Consider the following 16,140-nt stretch of genomic DNA (forward strand, 5'->3'; position numbering starts at 1 on the left):
ATGGTGACATGATAGGTCCAAGTCAGCATGGATTTGTGAAAGGGAAATCATGCTTGACAAATCTTCTGGAATTTTTTGAGGATGTTTCCAGTGAAGTGGACAAGGGAGAACCAGTTGATGTGGTATATTTGGACTTTCAGAAGGTTTTCGACAAGGTCCCACACAAGAGATTAATGTGCAAAGTTAAAGCACATGGGATTGGGGGTAGTGTGCTGACGTGGATTGAGAACTGGTTGTCAGACAGGAAGCAAAGAGTAGGAGTAAATGGGGACTTTTCAGAATGGCAGGCAGTGACTAGTGGGGTACCGCAAGGTTCTGTGCTGGGGCCCCAGCTGTTTACACTGTACATTAATGATTTAGACGAGGGGATTAAATGTAGTATCTCCAAATTTGCGGATGACACTAAGTTGGGTGGCAGTGTGAGCTGCGAGGAGGATGCTATGAGGCTGCAGAGTGACTTGGATAGGTTAGGTTAGTGGGCAAATGCATGGCAGATGAAGTATAATGTGGATAAATGTGAGGTTATCCACTTTGGTGGTAAAAACAGAGAGACAGACTATTATCTGAATGGTGACAGATTAGGAAAAGGGGAGGTGCAACGAGACCTGGGTGTCATGGTACATCAGTCACTGAAGGTTGGCATGCAGGTACAGCAGGCGGTTAAGAAAGCAAATGGCATGTTGGCCTTCATAGCGAGGGGATTTGAGTACAGGGGCAGGGAGGTGTTGCTACAGTTGTACAGGGCCTTGGTGAGGCCACACATGGAGTATTGTGTACAGTTTTGGTCTCCTAACTTGAGGAAGGACATTCTTGCTATTGAGGGAGTGCAGCGAAGATTCACCAGACTGATTCCCGGGATGGTGGGACTGACCTATCAAGAAAGACTGGATCAACTGGGCTTGTGTTCACTGGAGTTCAGAAGAATGAGAGGGGACCTCATAGAAACGTTTAAAATTCTGACGGGTTTAGACAGGTTAGATGCAGGAAGAATGTTCCCAATGTTGGGGAAGTCCAGAACCAGGGGTCACAATCTAAGGATAAGGGGTAAGCCATTTAGGACCGAGATGAGGAGAAACTTCTTCACCCAGAGAGTGGTGAACCTGTGGAATTCTCTACCACAGAAAGTAGTTGAGGCCAATTCACTAAATATATTCAAAGGGGAGTTAGATGAAGTCCTTACTACTCGGGGGATCAAGGGGTATGGCGAGAAAGCAGGAAGGGGGTACTGAAGTTGCACGTTCAGCCATGAACTCATTGAATGGCGGTGCAGGCTAGAAGGGCTGAATGGCCTACTCCTGCACCTATTTTCTATGTTTCTATGTTTCTATGTTTGTCAAATGCCTTCTGGAAGTCCAAATACACCACATCCACTGGTTTCCCTTTATCCACCCTGTTTGTTACATTCTCAAAGAACTCCAGCAAATTTGTCAAACATGACTTCCCCTTCATAAATCCATGCTGACTCTGCCTGACTGAATTATGTTTTTCCAAATGTCCTGTTACTGCTTCTTTAATAATGGACTCCAACATTTTCCCAACCAGAGATATTAGGCTAACTGGTCTATAGTTTTCTGATTTTTGTCTGCCTCCTTTTTTGAATAGGGGCGTTACATTTGCGGTTTTCCAATCTGCTGGGACCTCCCCAGAACCCAGGGAATTTTGGTAAACTACAACCAATGCATCCACAATCCCTGCCGCTACTTCTCTTAAGACACTAGAATGCAAGCCATCAGGTCCAGGGGATTTATCTGCCTTTAGTCCCATTATCTTATTGAGTACCACCTCCTTAGTGATTGTGATTGTGTTAAGTTCCTCCCCCCCTATAGCCCCTTGACTATCCACTGTTGAAATATTGTTAATGTCCTCTACTGTAAAAACTGATACATAATATTTGTTCAGAGTTTCTGCCACCTCCATGTTCCCCATTACTAATTCCCCGGTCTCGTCATCTAAGAGACCAATATTTACTTTAGCCACTCTTTTCCTTTTTATATACCTGTAGAAACTCTTGCTATCTGTTTTTATATTTCGTGCTGGTTTACTTTCCTAGTCTATCTTCCCTTTCTTAATCATTTTTTTAGTCATTCTTTGCTGGCTTTTAAAGGCTTCCCAATCTTCTGTCCTCCCACTAGTTTTGGCCACTTTGTATGCCCTTATTTTTAATTGGATACCGTCTAAAATTGGATGTTGTCACACGCAGAGTGATTCCTCTCTGCCCTTATTACAGATTTAATTGCCGTTCTGCTGTAATCCTTGCTGCCAATTATAATTTGTACTCCATGGAATTAATACATTTCCAAGTTCATTTTTGAAAATAGCCACCAAGGTCTGACTCTCCGAAAGATTCCTCTGTCTCAACTACGGGTTAAACTAATACGATGCTGCTAAAGGATTAATAATTCAGCTTTAATGTGTATGATACTTGCACGGAGTGTTAGCAGGTTATTTGACTGTGTGGTGGGATGAGGATCGGGCATCAAAGCTGAGCCTGATCCTGTCGTCACTCAACTCTTGCATTTTCCTACTCGGGTCACGAGATGGTGATCAGGAACAATAACCCTCGCTGATGCATCTGTGCCCTCCTCTAAACCCATTCCACCAGTACTGGAGGTCAATTGTGGTGACCTACTCCAATCTCAACGGAGATGAGTTAACTCAGCTCAGACAGGGGATTAATCCAGGTTCCAGCCCCACTCCAGGGATGTGAGCACATAATCTAGGCTGACACCTCAGTGCAGTACTGAGCAGTGCTATTCTTAAGCTGTTATACACTTGTGTGGAAAATATTCCGCATATATCCTTGACCGTGAGATCTTTTCCATTCTTTGCACTGGCTGCAATGCATGGTGCTCGTGAATTTCATCTACCTCATCCTCTGCGCAAATTCTGATTCACCAGTGACAGCAAAATAATTACAGTGAAATCTGTGAATATAAACCAGGCATTTCAACACAGAAATCATAAGTTGAGACAATAATCCATAGCTCACACCGAAGGCAGAAGATAATGCAATAACAACATGTTATGTATTGTCCATGTACATTAAATGTATAGTTACAATGGTGCGCCACAAGGGGCACTGTGGTGGGAGACCCCGAAAGTGCCTGCGAGACAGAGTATAAAAGGCTGCCCACCACATGTGAGGGGCACTCTGGAGTTACACATTAAAGGACCACGGTCACAGCAGTTACTACAACACCAGACTGTGTGGAGTCAGTGATTTGAGTGCTACATACATCACACAACTTGCATTTCTATTGCGCCTTTAACATAGTATAATGACCCAAGGCGCTTCTCAGGAGCGTTATCAAACACAAGTTTACACCAAGCCACATAAGGAGATATTTGGGAATGACCAAAAGCTTGGTCAAAGAGATATGTTTTAAGGAGCATCTTAAAGGAGGAAAGAAGAGTAGAGAGGCGGAGAGGCTTAGGCAGGGAATTTCAGAGTTTAGGGCCTTGGCAGCTGAAGGCATAGCTACCAATAGTGGAGCGATTAAAATCAGGATGCTCAAGAGGCCAGAATTCGAGGAGTGCAAATATCTCGGGGAGTTGTGGGGCTGAAAGAGATTACAGAGGTAAAAAGGGACGAGGCTATGGAGGGATTTAAAAACAAGGATGAGAATTTTAAAATCGAGGCGTTGTTTAACCTGGAGCCAGTATAGGTCAGCGAGCACAGGAGTGATGGGTGAGTGGGACTTGGCGCGAGTTAGGACACGGGCAGCTGAGTTTTGGATGACCTCAAGTTTACATGGGGTAGAATGTAGGAGGCCAGCCAGGAGTGCGTTGGAGTAGTCAAGTTTAGAGGTAACAAAGGCATGGATGTGGGTTTCAGCAGCAGATGAGCTGAGGCAGGGACGGAGACGGGCGATGTTACTGAGGTGGAAATAGGCAGTCTTAGCTATACTGTGGTCGGAAGCTCAATTCAGGGCCAAATATGACACTAAGATTGCAAACTGTCTGGTTCAGCCTCAGACAGATGCTATGGAGAGGGATGGAGTCAGTGGTAGGGAACGCAGTTTGTGGTGGGGGCCAAAGACAATGGCTTCGGTCTTCCCAATATTTAATTGGGGGAAATTTCTGTTCATCCAGTACTGGATGTCGAACAAGCAATCTGAAAATTTAGAGACAGTGGAGAGGTCAAGTGGTATTGAGGTAGAGCTGGGTGTCATCACATACATGTGGAAACTGATGCTGTGTTTTTGGATGATGTCGTCGAGGGGCTGAATATAGATGAGAAATAGGAGGAGTTCAAGGATACATCCTTGGGGAACACCAGAGGTAACGATGCGGGAGTGAGAAGAGACGCCATGGTAGGTGATTCTCTGGTTATGATTAGATAAGGATGGAACCCAGGCGAGTGCAGTCCCATCCAGCTGGACAACGGTGGAGAAGCGTTGAAGAATGATGGAATGGTCAACCGTGTCAAAGGCTGCAGACAGGTCGAGAAGGATGAGGAGGGATCGTTTGTCTTTGTCACAGTCACAAAGAATGTCATTTGTGACTGTGATGAGAGCGGTTTTGGTATTGTGGCAGGGGTGGAAACCTGATCGGAGGAATTCAAACATTTAATTCCGGGTGTTATGTCTTGAATAAAGAGTCAGACCAAATACTGCAAGCTCAAAGTAAGGTGTGACTGTAGTCCTTTGTTACATAACTCAGATTTTCTCTCCAGCCTGTGAGGTCTCCTTATATATAGGTGCTCCCAAGGGATTGTGGGATCCCTTGGGACGTCAGGGGATAAGCCCTCTGGTGGTTAGACATGGTATTTACAGGTTTACATACATAACAACACTCCCTCCCCCAAAGTCAATAGTGTAACTATTTACAATGTGAGTCGATCTGGGGCCTTCCTTTCCCTGGTTGATCGTCTCGGTGCAAATGCTGGTTTTGGTGAGTTGTTCGTTGGGCCCTCGCTGGACTGCTGCACAGCTAGCCTTGCTGCGCTGCTGGGGGTGGTGAGTCCTGCTGGGCTGCTGCGGGTGATGGGTTCTGCTTCATTGTCAACCGCTGGGTCGATTGCCACTTGTATGTGTGTTGGAGGGTCGAAAAAGGTGGAGTCTATTGTGGGTTGTTCTGGATAGTCCAGAAATCTGAGTTTGGTTTGGTCCAAGTGTTTCCTGCAGGTGAGTTTGACCACAAACACCCTACTCCCCTCTTTGGCCAAAACAGTGCCAGGAAGGAACTTGGGACCTTGTGACATAGTTCAACACAAATACAGGATCATTTAGCTCAATTTCGCGTGACACATTTGCGCGATCATGATATGAATTCTGTTGAAGCTGCCTGCAGTGGGGTTCATCATTTGTACCTCGTCGCCAGTTGTTATGTCTTGAATAAAGAGTCAAACTAGATACTGCAAGCTCAAAGTAAGGTGTGACCGTAATCCTTTATTACAGATCTCAGAGTGCCTCTCCAGCCTGTGAGATCTCCTTATATACAGGTGCTCCCAAGGAATTGTGGGATCCCTTGGGACTCCAGGGCATAAGCCCTCTGGTGGTTAGACATGGGTATTTACAGGTTTACATACATAACACCGGGAAAGATGGGCACAGATTTGTGAGGCGACAACACGTTCAAGGACTTTGGACGGGAAAGGGAGGTTGGAGATGGGGCGGTAGTTTGCAAGGACAGAGGGGGACAAGGGTTGTTTTTTTGAGGAGTGGGATGATGATAACAGTTTTGAAGGAGAGGGGGACAGTGTAGTGTATGGAGAAAGAGTCAAACTGAACACTGTGAGCTCAAAGTAAAGTGTGACGTTAGTCTTTTAAGATCTCCAGAGTGCCTCTCCAACCTGTGAAGCCTCCTTAAATACATATGCTCCAAGGGATTATGGGATCCCTTGGGACTCCAGGGGATGAGCCCCCCTCATGGCTTTACAGAGTAAATACAAGTTTATATGTATAACAACACGCCCCCCCGCCTCCCAAAGTCAATAGTGTAACTATTTACATTGTGAGTCGATCTGGGGCCCTTCTTGCCCTGGTTGATCATCTCAGTGTGAAAGCTGGTGTTGTTGAATCATTTGTTGGGCCCTAACTGGGCTGCTGTGCAGCTGGCCTTGCTGGGCGGCCTGGTGTGTTGGGCCCTGCAGGGCTGCTGTGGATGATGGGTTGTGCTTCGTGGTCAATCGTGATGCCGGTTGCCACTGGTGTGTATGTTGGTGGATCAAAAAAGGTAGGGTCCAAGGTGGGTTGCTCAGGATAGTCCGTGAATCTGAGTTTGATTTGGTCCAAGTGTTTCCGGTGAATGAGTCCATTTGAAAGTTTGACGTGAAACACCCTGCTCCCCTCTTTGGCCATGACAGTGCCAGGAAGCCACTTGGGACCTTGTCCATAATTTAATATAATTACAGGATCATTGATTTCAATCTCGCGTCACACAGTTGCGTTATCATGGTATGCACTTTGTTGAAGTTGCCTGCTCTCTACCTTTTCATGTAGATCAGGGTGAACTATCGAGAGCCTTGTCTTAAGTACTCTTTTCATGAACAGTTCAGCAGGTAGGATCCCTGTGAACGAGTGGGGTCTCGTGCTGTAGCTAAGCAGGACTCGGGATAGGTGAGTCTGGAGTGAGCCTTCAGTTACTCTCATCAAGCCTTGCTTGATGGTTTGCACTGCTCTCTCTGCCTGACCATTGGACGCTGGTTTAAATGGGGCAGATGTGACATGTTTGATCCCGTAATGGGTCATGAATTCTTTGAACTCAGCACTGGTAAAACATGGCCCATTGTCGCTCAGCAGGACATCAGGTAAGCCGTGAGTGGCAAACATGGCCCACAGGCTTTCAGTAGTGGCAGCGGAGGTGTTAGCCGACATTATCTCACTTTCAATCCAGTTGGAATACGCGTCTACAACCACAAGGAACATTTTATCCAAGAACGGGCCTGCATAGTCGACGTGTACCCTAGACCATGGTTTGGAGGGCCAAGACCATAAACTTAGCGGCGCCTCCCTGGGTACATTGCTTAACTGCGAGCATGTATTGCATCTGTGAACGCAGGACTCCAAGTCCGCATCGATACCGGGCCACCACACGTGGGATCTGGCTGTCGTTTTCATCATTACGATGCCTGGGTGGGTACTGTGGAGATCATTGATGAAGGTGTCTCTGCCCTTCTAGGGATCACTACTCAATTGCCCCACAGAAGGCAGTCTGCCTGTATAGACATTTCATCTTTGCGCCGCTGGAACGGCTTTCTCTCTTCATGCATTTCCACTCGGACACTGGACCAGCTCCCGTGAAGCACACAGCTTTTGACTAGAGATAATAAGGGGTCCTGGCTTGTCCAGGTTTTGATCTGCCGGGCAGTGACGGGTGATTGCTCACTCTCAAATGCTTCCATAATCATGGCTAGATCTGCGGGTTGCGCCATTTCCACCCCCGAGCATCGGCGCAGTTTTCTGTGCCTGGCCTGTGGTGGATGGCGTAGTTGTATGCGGACAACATAAGCGCCCATCTCTGGATGTGGGCCGATGCGTTGGTATTTATCCCTTTACTCTCGGAAAACAGGGATATAAGTGGCTCATGGTCAATTTCCAATTTGAATTTTAGCCCAAACAAATATTGATGCATTTTCTTTACCCCATAGACACACGCTAACGCTTCTTTTTCAATCATGCTGTAGGCTCTCAGCCTTAGACAGACTCCTGGATGCATAAGCAACCGGTTGCAGTTTCCCGAAATCATTAGCTTGTTGCAATACACACCTGACACCATATGACGACGCATCACATGCTAGTACCAAACGCTTACATGGATCATACAACACAAGCAATTTGTTTGAGCATAACAATTTTCTCACTTTTACAAAGGCATTTTCTTGGCTTTTGCCCCAAACCTATTCGCCCTCTTTTCGTAGTAAGACATGTAGTGGTTCTAGCAGGGTGCTGGGACCCGGTAAGAAGTTACCAAAGTAGTTCAAGAGTCCTAGAAACGACCGCAGCTTCATCACATTCTGTAGCCTCGGTGTGTTCTTGATTACCTCCGTCTTCGTGTTGGTGGGCCCGATACCGTCCGCCGCAATCCTCCTTCCCAAGAACTCCACTTCAGGTGCCAGGAAAACGCATTTCGAGCGTTTTCACCCGAGCCCCATGCGGTTGGGTCGACGAAGAACCTCCTCCAGGTTCTGCAGCTGTTTGACTGTGTTCCGAACTGTAACCAAGATGTCGTCCTGGAAGACCACGGTGTGCGGGACCGACTTCAGTGAACTTTCCATGTTTCTCTGGAATATCGTCGCCACTGATCGGATTCCAAACGGGTATCTGTTATAAACAAAAAGACCATTGTGCGTGTTGATGCAGGTGAGGGCCTTCGATAATTCCTCCAGTTCCTGCATCATGTAGGCTGAAGTCAGATCCAGCTTTGTGGACGTCTTGCCTCCCGCCAGCATTGCAAAGAGGTCATCGGACTTTGGTAGTGGGTATTGGTCCTGCCGGGAGAAACGATTGATAGTTACTTTGTAATCGCCACAGATTCTGAGGACTGGGACAATATGATTGGCCCACTCGCTGAACTCAATCGGTGAAATGATGCCCTCTCTTTGCAGCCGGTCTAGCTCGATCTCTACCTTTTCTCTCATCATGTATGGTACTGCTCTCGCCTTGTGATTGATGGGTCGTACCCCCGGAATTAGGTGGATCTGTACTTTTGCTCCTTGGAATTTCTCGATGTTTGGTTTCAACAGCGAAGGAAATTTGTTTAAGACCTGGGCACACGAAGTGTCGTCAATGGGCAATAGCGCTCGGACGTTGTGCCAGTTCCAGCGTATCTTTCCCAGCCAGCTCCTGCCGAGTAGCAAGGGACCATCGCCCGGTACCACCCAGAGTGGAAGCTTGTGCATTGTTCCATCCTATTAGACCTTCACGGTAGCACTGCCGATTACAGGAATCAGTTCTTTAGTGTAAGTTCTTAGTTTCGTGCGAACTGGAGTTAAGACTGGCCTTGAGGCCTTGTTGCACCACAACTTTTCGAAAGTCTTTTTGCCCATGATGGACTGGCTCGCGCCCGTGTCCAGTTCCATTGACACCGGGAGTCCATTTCGCTCAATATTCAGCATTATCGGGGGACAATTCGTGGTGAATGTGTGCACCCCATGTACATCTGCCTCCTCTATCTGAGGCTCTGGTTCGTCATGATCCTCTGTCCACTTCTGCAACATGGTGGTTTGCAGGTTTAACAGACTTTGCAGCTCACCTGAACACTCGTTGGAGGTGTCCCATTGTTCCACAGCCCTTGCAAACGTACTCTTTGAATCGGCATGAATGGAAACGATGATCACCCCCGCAGCGCCAACAGGGTGTTAATGGCCTTGCATTCATCACCCTTGATGGCCGACTCTGAGTCATCTTCGGATGTGCAGCTGCAGATATGTGCGACCTGCCCTGTACGTTACGATTTGAAAACAACATCACTTTGTTCACAGTACTTGTAGCAGCACTTGTGTGCCGAGAGATTTGCTTCGTATTGTCACTGTTGGCAATGAACGCCTGGGCTATCGCTATGGCCTTACTCAAGGTTGGGGTGTCTATTGTCAAAAGTTTGCGAAGTATGGTTTCGTGGCCAATGCCAAGTACGAAAAAGTCTCTGAGCATGTGCTCTAAATGTCCTTCAAATTCGCAATGTCCTGCAAGGCGTCTTAGCTCGGCGACATAACTCGCCAATTCCTAGCCTTCAGATCTTTTATAGGTGTAGAATCGGTACCTCGCCATCAGAACGCTTTCCTTCGCGTTCAAATAATCTCGGACCAGTGTGCACAAATCGTCATACAATTTCTCCGTGGGTTTCGCTGGAATGAGCAGATTCTTCATGAGGCCATACGTTGGTGCCCCACAGACGGTGAGGAGTATCACCCTTTGTTTGGCAGCGCTCTCTTCCCCATCTAGCTCATTGGCCACGAAGTATTGGTCGAGTCGCTCCACACTGTTCTCTGCATCTTTGGGTTTGCTATCTGTATCTTGACCCGAGTTGTAGTGTATGGAGAAAGAGTCCGACTGAACACTGTGAGCTCAAAGTAAAGTGTGAGCTTAGTCTTTTTTGCAGTTCTCCAGAGTGCCTCTCCAACCTGTGAAGCCTCCTTAAATACCTGTGCTCCCAAGAGATTATGGGATCCCTTGGAACTCCTGGGGCTGAGCCCTCTGGTGGCTGTACAGAGTAACTACAAGTCCACATATATAACAGACAGTACCTGAGAAAAGAGAACCATTAACGCTATCAGGAAACATGGATGTCAGAAAAGGAAATTGGGTGGTCAGCAGTTTAGTGGGAATAGAGCTGAGGGAGCAGGAAGTGGATCTCATGGACAAGAAGAGTGCGGAGAGGTCATGAGGGGAGATCGGAGAGAAATTAGAGAAAGATTTGCGGTCAGGACTAGGGCAGCGGTGGATCCATAGAGGAAGTTGGCCTAGTGGACGAGGGAAATGGAGGGAAGTGGCCGAGGCAGCTGAACAGCTGAACAAAAGCAGAAACATGTTTCAAATCCTGCTGCAGTTGTTGAAAGACCAAGGTAGTAATCCCATTTCTACAATACAGTGAAGTAAGCAAAACTTTGAAATCACAGAGACTATTTAATGTACAAACTTCTTCTTCTTCTTTCATATGGTAGTAACAAAGCAAATCAAACGTCAATATTCAAGTTGGATATCCAGGCCAAATGCAGAAAGAAACACATTTATGCCAACTGTACACTGTGAATCCATGTCTTAGCTATTGTAATAAGGGTATTGTTAGAACCTATTTGGGGTGGAGTTTTACGGAGTGGGTTTCTGACGGGAGCGTGTTCAGAATTCCCTGCCTGTCAGCAGCAATAGGAGGCCGTTGGCAATGTTAATCGCCAGGATCATTTAAATCCCATTCTGGAATAGGGTGGGATTGGGTGCACTGTGGCTGTCTGCTTGCAGGTAAGTGGCGGGAAGAGGCTTTGGGAGGGTCTTGTGAAAGGGACGTGGGTGGAGGAGGGGTGGCCGGGGCAATGGAGGCTAGGACTTTCCACGTGGGAGCCGAGAGGAGAACTCCTGCCCCTCCTGGCCCTTCGTAGAAAGGTTTTCCACTTACCCTTTTGGGCCTCTTCCACCTTCTTCACGGCTTCACCTGGCACAAGCCTGCGTTAAAATGCAATCAAGGTGCTATTGATGTAATAGGACTTCAATTTGCAGAGATTCACGTGGCCCCCTTCTGTCTTAGGTGGGCGCACCAGCCATTTGCAGAACCCCGCAGGTTAGGAACGCAGGCGGCGGGAACTGGGTGAATTCCGAGTACGTAAGTAATGCTCCTTGTCTGCTGGGTGGGTAGGGTTAAAATACGCCGCTTGTTTTCATTCATGTGCTACTTTGTTTCTGACTCTCTATTTTCTCCCAATGCATCCTCTTTTCCTATGTGTCCTTCGCTTAGAAACATAGAAAATAGGTACAGGAGTCGGCCATTCAGCCCTTCGAGCCTGCACCACCATTCAATAAAATCATGGCTAATCATTCCCTCGGTACCCCTTTCCTGCTTTCTCTCCATACCCCTTGATCCCCTTAGCCGTAAGGGCCATATCTAACTCCCTCTTGAATATATCTAACGAACTGGCATCAGCAACTCTGCGGCAGGGAATTCCACAGGTTAACAACTCTCTGAGTGAAGAAGTTTCTCCTCATCTCAGTCCTAAATGGCCTACCCCTTATCCTAAGACTATGTCCCCTGGTTCTGGACTTCCCCAACATCGGGAACATTCTTCCCGCATCTAACCTGTCCAGTCCCATCAGAAACTTATACATTTCTATGAGATCGCCTCTCATCCTTCTAAACTCCAGTGAATAAAGGCCCAGTTGATCCAGTCTCTCCTCATATGACAGTCCAGCCATCCCTGGAATCAGTCTGGTGAACCTTCGCTGCACTCCCTCAATAGCAAGAACGTCCTTCCTCAGATTAGGAGACCAAAACTGTACACAATATTCCAGGTGAGGCCTCATAAGGCCCTGTACAACTATAGTAAGACCTCCCTGCTCCTATACTCAAATCCCCTAGCTATGAAGGCCAACATACCATTTTCCTTCTTCACCACCTGCTGTACCTGCATGCCAACTTTCAGTGACTGATGTACCATGACACTCAGGTCTTGTTGCATCTCCCCTTTTCCTAATCTGCCGCCATCCAGGTAATATTCTGCCTTCGTGTTTTGCCCCCAAAATGGATAACCTCACATTTATCCACATTATACTGCATCTGCCATGCATTTGCCCACTCACCTAACCTGTCCAAGTCACCCTGCAGCCTCTTGGCGTCCTCCTCGCAGCTCATACCACCACCCAGTTTAGTGTCATCCGCAAATTTGGAGATATTACACTCAATTCCTTCATCTAAATCGTTAATGTATATTGTAAAGAGCTGGGGTCCCAGCACTGAGCCCTGCGACACTCCACTAGTCACTGCCTGCCATTCGGAAAAGGTTTATCCTAACTCTCTGCTTCCTGTCTGCCAACAGGTTCTCTATCCACATCAGTACATTACCCCCAATACCATGTGCTTTGATTTTGCACACCAATCTCCTGTGCCGAAACTTGTCAAAAGCCTTTTGAAAGTCCAAATACACCACATCCACTGGTTCTCCCTTGTCCAGTCTGCTAGTTACATCCTCAAAAAATTCCAGAAGATTCGTCAAGTATGATTTCCCTTTCAGAAATCCATGCTGACTTGGTCCGATCCTGTCATTGCTTTCCAAATGCACTGCTATTTCATCCTTAATGATTGATTCCAACATTTTCCCCACTACTGATGTCAGGCTAACCGGTCTATAATTACCCGTTTTCTCTCTCCCTCCTTTTTTAAAAAGTGGTGTTACATTAGCAACCCTCCAATCCATAGGAACTGATCCAGAGTCTATAGACTGTTGGAAAATGATCACCAATGCATCCATTATTTCTAGGGCCACTTCCTTAAGTACTCTGGGATGCAGCCTATCAGGCCCCGGGGATTTATCGGCCTTCAATCCCATCAATTTCCCTAACACAATTTCCCGCCTAATAAGGATATCCTTCAGTTCCTCCTTCTCACGAGACCTACTGTCCCCTAGTAAATCGGAAGGTTATTTGTGTCTTCCTTTGTGAAGACAGAACCAAAGTATTTGTTCAATTGGTCTGCCATTTCTTTGTTCCCCATTATAAATTCACCTGAATCCGACTGCAAAGGACCTACATTTGTCTTTATTAATCTTTTTCTCTTCAAATATTTATAGACGCTTTTGCAGTCAGTTTTTATGTTCCCTGCAAGCTTCCTCTCGTACTCTATTTTCCCCCTCTTAATTAAACCCTAAGTCTTCCTCCCTTGAATTCTAAATTTCTCCCATTCCTCAGGTTTGTTGCTTTGTCTAGCCAATTTATATGCCTCTTCCTTGGCTTTAACACTATCCTTAATTTCCCTTGTTAACCATGGTTGAGCCACCTTCCCTGTTTTATTTTTACTCCAGACAGGGATGTAGAATTGCTGAAGTTCATCCATGTGATCTTTAAATGTTTGCCATTGCTTATTCACCGTCAACTCTTTAAGTATCCTTTGCCAGTCTATCCTAGCCAATTTATGCCTCGTACCGTCGAAGTTACCTTTCCTTAAGTTTAGGACCCTAGTTTCCAAATTAACTGTGTCACTCTCCATCTTAATAAAGAATTCTACCATATTATGGTCACTCTTCCCCAAGGGGCCTCGCACAACAAGATTGCTAATTAGTCCCTTCTCATTACACATCACCCAGTCTAGGATGGCCAGCTCCCTAGTTGGTTCCGCGACATATTGGTCTAGAAAACCATCCCTAATACACTCCAGGAAATCTTCCTCCACCGCATTGCTACCAATTTGGTTAGCCCAATCAATATGTAGATTAACGTCGCCCATGATAACTGCTGTACCTCTATTGCACACATCCCTTATTTCTTGTTTGATGCTGTCCCCAACCTCACTACTACTATTTGGTGGTTTGTACACAACTCCCACTAGCGTTTCCTGCCCTTTGAAATTCTGCAGCTCCACCCATAGCGATTACATATTGTCCAGACTAATGTCCCTCCTTACTATTGCATTAATTTCCTCTTTAACCAGCAACACCACCCAGCCTCCTTTTCCTTTCTGTCTATCCTTCCTAAATGCTGAATACCCTTGGATGTTGAGTTCCCAGCCTTGGTCACCCTGCAGCCATGTCTCCGTGATGCCAATTACATCATACCCGTTAACTGCTATCTGTGCAGTTAATTCGTCCACCTTATTCTGAATACTCCTCGCATTGAGGCACAGAGCCTTCAGGCTTGTCTTTTTAACACACTTTGCCCCTTTAGAATTTTGCTGTAATGTGGCCCTTTTTGTTTTTTGCCTTGGGTTTCTCTGCCCTCCAATTTTACTATTCTGCTTTCTGTCTTTTGCTTCTGACTCCATTTTATTTCCCTCTGTCTCCCTGCATAGGTTCCCACCCCCCTGCCATATTAGTTTAACTCCTCCCCAACAGCACTAGCAAACACTCCTCCTATAAACCTTTGTGCATGCATAGTGTTTTTTTAAATTCATTCTCGGGATCTGGGCGTCGCTTGCGAGGCTAGCATTTATTGCCCACCCCAATTCCTCCTGAAATTGCCTCAATGTCTATACCAGGAGTGGGGGTGTTGCATGTCATCATCATTTCTTGGTTGCTGCTGCCCTTAAATTGGCACCGAAACCAATGCTTTGGCTTGTGCCACTGATTTTCGAAAAGCCATCCAGAATTCAATTTCTGATAGTAGAAGGCATTGGGGTGAACACTTTATTCATGGTAAACTGGAGAGAAATTATTGACAGGGGAGGCGATCTGGAGAGGGGGGGAGGAGATCAGGAGAGGGGAGATGATCATGAGCGAGCAGGTGGCAGCGAGAGGGCAGGTGGCAGGAAAAGGGCAGGCAATATAGGGAGCGGGCAGGCGATGGTCTGCGGACTTTTCCATTTTTTTAAGTGTACGGGAGATTAATCTTTAATTCCTGGGGACTCCAGGACAAACCTGAAAAGTTGACAACCCTCGGGAGGCCTCGTCCATTTTAAGGGCCGTGTTTTAATTGCAAGCTGCTCCTGAACAGGGGTCGAACTGCAGCTCCCCAGCTCCGGACCGGTGCCATATCGGGCGGTCTGGAAGCTGAGCTGGTTGTGGAGTGGGCTGAGCCTGGCCCATCAGTATATTCCTGTGGGGTCCAGAGGAGCACTCCCTCTGCTGCGAGCTCCACAGAAATAATTCTGAGTTCACCTTTTCGGGCCATTTTTGTTTCACCTCTCCGACTCTGCTGCGGATGTTTGCCCCTTTAAGCTGCTGCAGGCATTTAAAGCCTCCAGCACCACATTATTTTTTTACACCTCCAAAAGGGTGTGGTCCGAATCAGAGGGATTTGCAATGGCTGGACCTTGCTGGTATTATTTAACTCATGCTGACTCCAGTAATTATACAGGGTCAACAGCTATTACCACAGAACGCCGAGGCTTATATAAATTTAACCAAGGTTTATTGATTAACATTATAATGGGAAAGCTATGAGGATTTTTTAGGATTAATTTAAAAAAAGTCAATATTCCCTAATTATATCTATTAGCCCTTTAATTTGTGCAAAAATGTTATTTCAAATGGCTGAAAATATTACAGTTGCTTTTCTGCATTCTGGGTTTAAGATCCTCTGGGATTCTATTCCACAAAAAATACCAGTGTACGCATTTGTAATTTTGAAATTCGCTTCAACATATATTCCCTTGAAGCCCAGTTTCAATCCTAAGAGCGTCTAAAAAAAGTCAATTCATTCAAATCATTCCCCTGTGCAAAGGGATTGAGATAATTTAGTGCAGTAAGCACCATAAATTACTGCCAATATGAACACAGACCTTTTCACCCCAGACTATCACTCAGTCCATTATTCTCGGGCAAGTGTTCTGATAAATCCGTGCCTGGCCAATTTCAATAAGCCCACTGCCTAAAAAAACACACATCTGCCACAATCTCTTGCATATTTCTGAGGAAACTATCAGCACATTTGTATATTATTACCAGACTCAAATATGTACCCTGCAACCATTTACAAATCACAGTTTGCTGCCATTGGTGATGTTTGGTGATGCAGTGGGATTCATGCTGTACTGTTACTGTGGTTTGTAGGCTGAAGCGGAGAG

The sequence above is a fragment of the Pristiophorus japonicus genome, chromosome 1, assembly GCF_044704955.1.
Source record: "Pristiophorus japonicus isolate sPriJap1 chromosome 1, sPriJap1.hap1, whole genome shotgun sequence".
Lineage (NCBI taxonomy): Eukaryota > Metazoa > Chordata > Chondrichthyes > Pristiophoridae > Pristiophorus > Pristiophorus japonicus.